Source organism: Bison bison, unplaced genomic scaffold (genome assembly GCF_000754665.1).
Source record: "Bison bison bison isolate TAMUID 2011002044 unplaced genomic scaffold, Bison_UMD1.0 scf7180017864385, whole genome shotgun sequence".
Lineage (NCBI taxonomy): Eukaryota > Metazoa > Chordata > Mammalia > Artiodactyla > Bovidae > Bison > Bison bison.
In genome coordinates, this window is record NW_011494957.1 from 1096923 (window position 1) to 1106957 (window position 10035).

The following is a 10035-nucleotide window of genomic DNA, read 5'->3' on the forward strand; positions in this document are numbered from 1 at the left end:
GCTGGAATCAAGATTTCCGGGAGAAATACCAATAACCTCAGATGTGCAGATGACACCACCCTTATGGCAGAAAGTGAAGAGGAACTAAAAATCCTCTTGATGAAAGTGAAAGAGGAGAGTAAAAAGTTGGCTTAAAGCTCAACATTCAGAAAACTTAAGATCATGGCATCTGGTCCCAGCACTTCATGGGAAATGGATGGGGAAACAGTGGAAACAGTGTCAGACTTTATTTTTTTGAGCTCCAAAATCACTGCAGATGGTGATTACGCCATGAAATTAAAAGACGCTTATTCCTTGGAAGGAAAGTTATGACCAACCTAGATAGCATATTAAAAAGCAGAGACATTACTTTGCCAACAAAGGTCTGTTTAGTCAAGGCTTTGGTTTTTCCAGTGGTCATGTATAGATGTGAGTGTTGGACTGTGAAGAAAGCTGAGCACCGAAGAATTGATGCTTTTGAACTGTGGTGTTGGAGAAGACTCTTGAGAGTCCCTTGGACTGCAAGGAGATCCAACCAGTCCATGTTAAAGGAAATCAGTCCTGAATATTCATTGGAAGGGCTGATGCTGAAGCTGAAACTCCAATACTTTGACCACCTCATGGGAAGAGTTGACTCATTGGAAAAGACCCTGATGCTGGGAGGGATTGGGGGCAGGAGAAGGGGACAACGGAGGATGAGATGGCTGGATGGCATCACCGACTCGATACACATGAGTTCAAGTAAACTCTGGGAGTTGGTGATGGACAGGGAGGCCTGTTGTGCTGAGATTCATGGGGTCGCAAAGAGTTGAACACGACTGACTGAACTGACTGACTAATCCAGATATTGGGGATCATAGATGTGTTCTACTTCGCTATCAGAAAGCAAAAGAACTTAGATATGGCCTAACAATAGATCACTTCAAAATTTCCAAATGATCCTTCAAAATGAAATCATAGACTGAGGTTGGCAAAAATAAGAACTGAAAATATGTAAGGATCATTACGATAGCAAATAGCCAAGCCAGGCTCAGAAATGTGCAAATTAGCTGCTACCATATTGCTGAAAAGGCACTTTTTTCTTTACTTACGTTATGTTATAAAAAATTAAAAAGTTATATTATTATTATATTTTCTTATCATGTTAAAGTTTTGTAAACCTTTTTGATAGTGACAAAATAGCTTACAAATTAAAATTTTATTAAATAAATATTAAACATATGAGCCAATTGTTCACCATATTTGATGTGTATGTGTTTTCCTAGTTTAAATTTACATATTTATGCTATTTAAAAATATTTAAATATATTACATGTTAATACCACATATGATATTGTGGTGTCCACATGATTATGATTGCATTTGTAGACCAAATCTATGGATGTTTTTAGTTGTTCCTTTCTTCTATTATGTTCAATATCACTTTTAAGGTTTTTACCTCTCAATTCATCTAGAATATATTCTTCAGCTACAATGTAACTTGCAAAACATGTTTTAAAGATATGCTGTAGCTATATGGATATTATAGATATATAGATGCTGTGGCTGTACACACATGAGCATCTGCAGTGCTATAAGATTTCAGCAGCTACATCGGTTCTCACCATTGTCTCTTCACAACGTGAGGATCCTTTTTGACTGCTGGGAGCCAGTCTGGCTCAGAGAGCTGCTCTCAGCCGTGTGGAAGGTTTAGGATTAGAGGCCTGACCCTGTCAGGGAAGACCACGTGGTCCAACACTGCGGTTGCTGGGTCGGTTGAGGCAGGTTCTTAGCCAAGAAATATCTTCAAAAAACCAAAGACAGTAATTTCAAGTGGATGAAAAATTGAAGAAAGAAGAGAAGCTTTTTTTCTTAAGAAAGCTTGAAAAGAGTGGAAAAAGAAAGCCCAGTGATTTCAAGTGAAGAATCAGAGCAGAGGGAGCCCCTTTCTGTGTGGACTTTCAGAGCTAATAAAATGCCAGTAAGGAACACAGAGAAGCATCTTAGGCCGTGAAATGTGCGCTAAGACAGAAACTTTGAAAAAGTACTTGATGACCGTTATCCCATAAAGAGCCATCACAGATGACCTTTCTCAGAAAAGCGTTCCCTGCTGGCTTGGTTGATGATCATGACATAGTTATGTACGGGCTGCTAATTTACAAAGAGGACCTGAATGCTTCAGACAGTGACACTTGAGAATAAGGAACTTCTGGCTGTAATGTTCCTGGAGTTCCCAGTGAAGGGAAGGTGATTGGTTTTGCTCCTGCAGTGTCAGAGGATGGATGTTCTTTGAGGTCATCCTTTCTCCATTTCACTAATAAACCCTCTTTCTGCTAACTGCCTCCTTCCCCTTGTCAAAGTCTAGTAAAATCAGAAGATTGTGAAGAGGTCAGTTTAGATCAGAATGGGAGAACAGTGTTTTAAGGCTTAGCACACTCTGAGTTCTGCTTCTTAGTCTAGCAATTCTCAATCCCAGGATGTGTAAATGCCACACTGGCATGACTGTCGCTAACTTTTACAAGCTGCCGTGTAACATCCTTTCAATCATTGCTTACAAAGAATTTGCAATACACTCAGGTGGCATGTTTATTGGTGCAAAAGAACTTTCAGAAAGTTATCAGGAGAAAAAAAAAACCCACCAAGTTCAGTGCTCTTTCTACAAAATCTGCTCACTCATTACATTCTTACTTGATAAAAGTGAATCTCTTACAAGACCTCAGATAAAAGCTTGTAAACTATCTCAACTATTCCTATTGGGAAGAAAACTTATTTTTACCTGATGGTTTTTTTCATTTTACTGGAAAGCAATCAGTGGAGGGTGAAGGAAATAGATGCTGAATTATTTGGTAACAAAGCAAGAATTAGTGTCTAAAGGTAAATTAAAAATTTGCTAAATAATGTTAATGATAATTTCTTTTGAAAAACATATGATAAACCTGGAAAAATTAAATGTATGAATATAAATAAAATTTATATCAAAAACATTGAACTGTCACTTCCTCATAGATAAAAATTCATTTTAACTTTGTAAATTATCTTAGTGACTAATCCATATCCTGGGGTCAACTTTAATGTTTTATGAGAAATATACACACACCATACTGTTTGTTAGAGCCCTATTAAACTAAGAATACTATAAAAATAAATTAAAACCTAGTTATCCTTTTGGGGAAAACAGGTCTACATTGCTAATTATTGAAATAATACATTTTGATAAAAATCTTACAAAATTTTACTAGCGTATTTGAACATCATTATAGTTTGCTCAATTTAAATTGCCAAATTTTGACTGTCTCCTGTGATTTATGGAAGGAAGAGAATATTTATACCTTCTAGAGACATTGAAGGGCCAAGGAATAGGTTGGAAATTAAAAGGAGATTTAGTCTCCCCTGGCTTCAATGTACTCTCCCCACAGCTGCTAGAATATTTTTCCTTAGACCTCAGAAACAACAGGAACTGCCTCGGGTTGATATTACCCTCCCATCATGCCACACACAGTACAGTTTTATGCAAACAAAAGAAATTTTCAGTAAAATGACACTGATAAATAATAGCATTCAAAATAGATAATTATCAAGATGTGAGTTAGGGTATGTGTAGAACTGGCCAAATGTCAAAAAATGTGTTGATGACAGAAAATTTTGAAACCATCGGGAATTTTACCTTACCTTCTCATTGAGGAGCTGCACTGTATTTGAATTAATGTTTTGCTACAGAATAACTCAAAGCTTACAATGCTAGAGTTTAACTTTGCTGGAATGTAGCACCATCATGTCACTGATTTTTAAAGCAGAACCCATTCGGTATAGTGCTTTCACAAAGGAATACTATTTCCTATAATTTATTTATTAACAACCTATTAAAATGTAATTATCAGTTATATACAAGCAGGTACTTTATTGAAAGAAATAAGGAAATTAGAATGGGCTTTGGTGGTTTTCTTTCATTGGAACTTTTCCCAAAGTTGCTTCATTAAAGTATTTTCTTAAGGGACTTTGTCAGATTTTGGAGGAAATTCAAATGAATAATTGTATTTTATTTGTATTACAGTGTTTTCCACTTTAAAATATATTAAAATGTACTGTGCAATCGTCCTAGGTAATATTTTGTCAGACTTGGAAGCATAACATTTGAATTAACTCATCTCATTATATTAAGGCTACCACCAATGCTACTTTTGATTTTCTAAAATATAATAAAGAAAAAGCAATTGGATATGTACATATATTCTTCACAAGACCATGGACTTAAACTCTGAGCTTTATCTTCCGCATCTGTGGTTAAGATTCTTTTGTTTCAAACCAAAGAAACTAACTCTGGCTGACTTAAAGAACTGATTGGAGAGATATGGGTTGCTGACATGAATAACAGGGAAGTTGTAGAGCATGGTCAATCTTAAGGGGCCAATAGAGCAGCTACTGCCTCCTCAAGGCACTCTGCTGGCTTGAAGATCAAATTCCAGCAAAGGAGAGTGCAACTGGCCTGGTTTGGATCACAAGGTTGTTCCTTGTCTAGGACAGGACAGGACACTTTCGATCAAACTGGGTCCAGTGGAGAAAAAAATAATTTTCCTAAATGATATTAATGCAGTATTCCAAAAACAAAATGGAAAATTTGTTTGGAAATCAAGGACAGAGACTGAATACTAAGTGCAAAAAGGCAGAAGAGAAAGTAAAATAAAAATAATAAGGCAAAAAGCTATAGTAGAGGGCAAGGCAGGCTACCTAAGTACTGGATAGGAACCTGTAGTGGGATGCTATGAACTCAATCCCTGTGACCCAACAAATGTTCAGAACAGACTGTGCAAACCATGGGAAACTCATGGCAAGGATCAGATTACTTGTGGATCCTGCGAGAGGTTTGAAATTTCATATCCAGGCTTACATACAGAGTGACATGAGGCTTGGAGGTCACTGTGAGCTGGTAAAACAGAGACGGCAAAATAGAGTCATCACAGAGGGTTATGAAGTTCACAGAAGCTGAGTGTTTTGGTCAAACTCAGAGTTACTATGCTGTGTGTCAGAGGTTTAAAAATAACCATGATACCTCTCTCTAGGAGCAAGGGAAACAGACACATAAACAGTAGTTTATAAAAGACTGTTACTAGTCTAATGCATGAAGCAGGTGTGGGTGGGGTCATAGAAGAGGAAATGAGCAAGACCAGTGGCAGACTTATAAGGCAGGCTCTGTGAGAGCAGGAAGGGGGCCACTGATGGTTGGCAGTGGGAGGATGCTCCAAGAAGAATTGTTTGGGTGTGAATTGTCTTGGAAGCCATAATGAGGATTTCTGTGCTATACTACAGGCCATTTTTTTTTTTAAAGCATTTTAAAATCAATTCAGTTCAGTCACTCAGTCATGTTTACCTCTTTGCGACCCCATGGACTGCAGCACGCCAGGCCTCCCTGTCCACTACCAACTCCTGGAGTTTACCCAAAACCACGTCCATTGAGTTGGTGATGCCATCTGGCCATCTCATCCTCTGTTGTCCCCTTCTCTTCCCATCTTCAATCTTTCCCAGCATAAGGGTCTTTTCAAATGAGTTAGCTCTTCGCATCAGGTGTCCAAAGTATTGGAGTTTCAGCTTCAGCATCAGTCCTTCCAATGAACACCCAGGACTGATCTCCTTTAGGATGGACTGATTGGATCTCCTTGCAGTCCAAGGGACTCTCAAGAGTCTTCTCCAACACCACAGTTCAAAAGCATCAAGTCTTCGGTGCTCAGCTTTCTTTATAGTCCAACTCTCACATCCATACATGACTACTGGAAAAACCATAGCCTTGACCAGATGGACCTTTGTCGGCAAAGTAATGTCTCTGTTGTCTCGGCTGGTCATAACTTTTCTTCCAAGGAGCAAGCGTCTTTTAATTTCATGGCTGCAGTCACCATCTGCAGTGATTTTGAAGCCCCAAAAAATAAAGTCTGACACTGTTTCCACTGTTTCCCCATCTATTTGCCATGAAGTGATGGGACCAGATGCCATGATCTTAGTCTTTTGAATGTTGAGCTTTAAGCCAGCTTTTTCACTCTCCTCTTTCACTTTCATCAAGAGGCGTCTTAGTTCCTCTTCACTTTCTGCCATAAGGCTGGTGTCCCCTGCATATTTGAGGTTATTTATATTTCTCCTGGCAATCTTGATTCCAGCTTGTGCTTCATCCAGCCCAGCATTTCTCATGATGTACTCTACATACAAGCTAAATAAGCAGGGTGACAATATACAGCCTTGACGTACTCCTTTTCCTATTTGGAAAACTTAGCTGTGGCCACAGGACTGGAAAAGGTCAGTTTTTATTCCATGTTGTTCCATGTCCAGTTCTAACTGTTGCTTCATGACCTGCATACATATTTCTCAAGAGGCAGGTCAGGTGGTCTGGTATTCCCTTCTTTCAGAATTTTCCACAGTTTATTGTGATCCACACAGTCAAAGGTTTTGGCATAGTCAATAAAGCAGAAATAGATGTTTTTCTGGAACTCTCTTGCTTTTTCCATGATCCAGTGGATGTTGGCAATTTGATCTCTGGTTCCTCTGCTTTTTCTAAATCCAGCTTGAACATCTGGAAGTTCACGGTTCATGTATTACTGAAGCCTGGCTTGGAGAATTTTGCGCATTACTTTACTAGAGTGTGAAATGAGTGCAATTGTGTTGGAGAAGGAAATGGCAACCCACTCCAGTATTCTTGCCTGGAGAATCCCAGGGACAGAGGAGCCTGGTGGGCTGCTGTCCATGAGGTCACACAGAGTGGGACATGACTGAAGCAACTTAGCAGCAGCAGCAGCAGCAGTGTGGTAGTTTGAGCATTCTTTGGCATTGCCTTTCTTTGGGATTGGAATGAAAACTGACCTTTTCCAGTCTTGTGGCCACTGCTGAGTTTTCCAAATTTGCTGGCATACTGAGTGCAGCACTTTCACAGCAAATAGTGCACACCTTTAATCAAATAACAAAAGATAGAGCTCTTAATTAAAAGATGTGTGTGTCAGTAGCTCTGGTATTTTGAAATTGTGGTCATGAAGTCCCCTGGCACAATCCTAAGAGCCACCACTAGGAACAATAGAAAGACTAGTTAGTGCTCAGGGCCAGGGACCCTCTACCTGATCCAGAGAGAAGTTCCAAAGCCTTCTCATAGACATGGAAACAGAGCCTTCTTTAAGAGCTCGGTTGTCGTTCAGTCACTCAGTCGTGTTTGACTGTTTGTGACCCCGTAAAGTGCAACACACCAGGGCTTCCCTGTCCTTCACCATCTCTTGGAGCTTGCTCAAACTCATGTCCATTGAGTCAGTGATGCAATCCAACTATTTCATCCCCTGTAATCCCCTTCTCCTCCTGTCTTCAATCTTTCCTAGCATCAGAGTCTTTTCCAATGGGTCAACTCCTCGCATGAGGTGGCCAAAGTACTGGAGTTTCAGCTTTAGCATCATTCCTTCCAAAGAAATCCCAGGGCTGATCTCCTTTAGGATGGACTGGTTGGATCTCCTTGCAGTCCAAGGGACTCTCAAGAGTCTTCTCCAACACCACAGTTCAAAAGCATCAATTCTTCGGTGCTCAGCCTTCTTCACAGTCCAACTCTCACATCCATACATGACTAGTGGAAAAACCAAAGCCTTGACTAGAGGGACCTTTGTGGACAAAGTAATGTCTCTGCGTTTTAATATGCTATCTAGGTTGGTCATAACTTTGTTTCCAAGGAGTAAGCATCTTTTAATTAGGCAAGCATTAAAAGATCCTTGCTCCTTGGAAGAACAGTTAAGAAAAACCTGGATAGAGTGTTAAAAAGTAGAGACATTACTTTGCCAACAAAGGTCCCTGTAGTCAAAGCTATGGTTTTTCCAGTAGCCATGTATGGATGTGAGATTTGGACTGTAAAGAAGGCTGAGCACCGAAGAATTGATGCTTTTAAACTGTGGTGTTGGAGAAGACTCTTGAGAGTCCCTTGGACTGCAAGGAGATCCGACCAGTTAATCCTAAAGGAATTCAGTCCTGCATATTCATTGGAGGACTGATGCTGAAGCTGAAACTCCAATACTTTGGCCCCCTGATGTGAAGAACTGACTCATTTGAAAAGACCCTAATGCTAGGAAAGATTGAAGACAGGAGGAGAAGGGGATTACATGGGATGAAATAGTTGGATTGCATCACTGACTCAATGGACATGAGTTTGAGCAAGCTCCAAGAGATGGTGAAGGACAGGGAAGCCCTGGTGTGTTGCACTTTATGGGGTCACAAACAGTCAGACACGACTGAGCGACTGAACGACAACCGAGCTCTTAAAGAAGGCTCTGTTTCCATGTCTATGAGAAGGCTTTGGAACTTCTCTCTGGATCAGGTAGAGGGTCCCTGGCCCTGAGCACTAACTAGTCTTTCTATTGTTCCTAGTGGTGGCTCTTAGGATTGTGCCAGGGGACTTCATGACCACAATTTCAAAATACCAGAGCCCTACCACTTTTACTCGGCTGCCAGTCCCAGGGACAGGGGAGCCTGGTGGGCCGCCATCTATGGGGTTGTACAGAGTTGGACACGACTGAAGCAACTTAGCAGCAGCACTAGCAAAGAGTGAAATATAAGCTATCTGATTCATTATTTGAAATCTATTATTTCCACTTTTTCCCTCCCCTTCTGTTCTCTGTGAGTGTACGTGAGTTGCATACAGATTTATTTTTCACCAACATGAATTCTATTCCCTAAGCAATTTCAGAAAATGGTGACAAAAAATAATCTTTAGTACATAATGGGCTTCCCCAGTGGCGCTAGTGGTAAAGAACCCTCAAGCCAATGTAGGAGATGTAAGAGACACGGGTTCGATCCCTAGGTCTAGAAGACCCCCTTATCTAATAGTGTCTTCACTGATCTCCCCAAGTCTCTTCTTGTGCACTCATGTGCATGTGAGGGATGTCAGAGAAAAGAAGTCAGGTACCCCGGCTGGACGGGGAGGGTAGCTCAGTTGGAGCAGGATTGGGATGATCCACAAGACTGATCTATCTCATTTATCAGAAGCAGAAGCTCAGGGCCCAGTGTTGCCAAAAGAAAAAAAAGTAAGCTGCTCCTGGAGAGGTTAGGAGGGATGCAGGGTTAGGTCTCTGGCTGACATTTGAACCACAGGGGTAGCGTAGGTGAGAGCTGATGCAAGTATGAACAGATGTTGAGAGTGAAGGATCTGGAGAGGAGCAGAGAGATTCGAGTGACATGGGGGCAGTGAAATGGGCAGCTAGAGGAGGCAGAGGGGAGAGGCGCTGCTATTTCAGAGGCCTCTGGTTTGTGGGACCAGATGAATGGCAATTCTGTAGATGAAAATCAGGTATAGAAGACAGAGTGGGTTTAGAAGGGAAGATGTCATTCCTCACAGTTTGCAAAGTGTTAGGCTCTTAATTAGGAACCAGGAGAGGGATCTGGATTGAGAAATAGGAATCTAGAGACCCCCATATAAGAGAGAACTTGAGATCATACTGTTGACATGCAGGCTAGCATCCATCTTGCCTCTTTCAAACTTCAGTTACTTAAAAGGAATGTGAAATGAGTATGAAAAAAGAAGTAGAGGACACTGAAGGGAAAGACATGTTTTTGATTTAAGTCATTCAGAAGCAGTCAGAAAACAGGAAGACATTAGAGCCTCCACCCAGGACAGAGAGAAAGAACCTATGGAAGTTAAACAGAATCAAAGGAGGAGAGAAGGCATAAGTCTCAACCTTTACATGCTGCTGCTGCTGCTTCTGCTAAGTCGCTTCAGTCGTGTCTGACTCTGTGCGATCCCATAGACGGCAGCCCACCAGGCTCCCCCGTCCCTGGGATTCTCCAGGCAAGAACACTGGAGTGGGTTGCCATTTCCTTCTCCAATGCATGAAAGTGAAAAGTGAAAGTGAAGTCGCTCAGTCCTGTCTGACTCTTAGCGACCCCATGGACTGCAGCCTACCAGGCTCCTCCGTCCATGGGATTTTCCAGGCAAGAGTACTGGAGTAGGGTGCCATCACCTTCTCCTCCTTTACATGCTAGATTCTTTTTTTTTTATTTTATTTTTAAACTTTACATAATTGTATTAGTTTTGCCAAATATCAAAATGAATCCATCACAGGTATACATGTGTTCCCC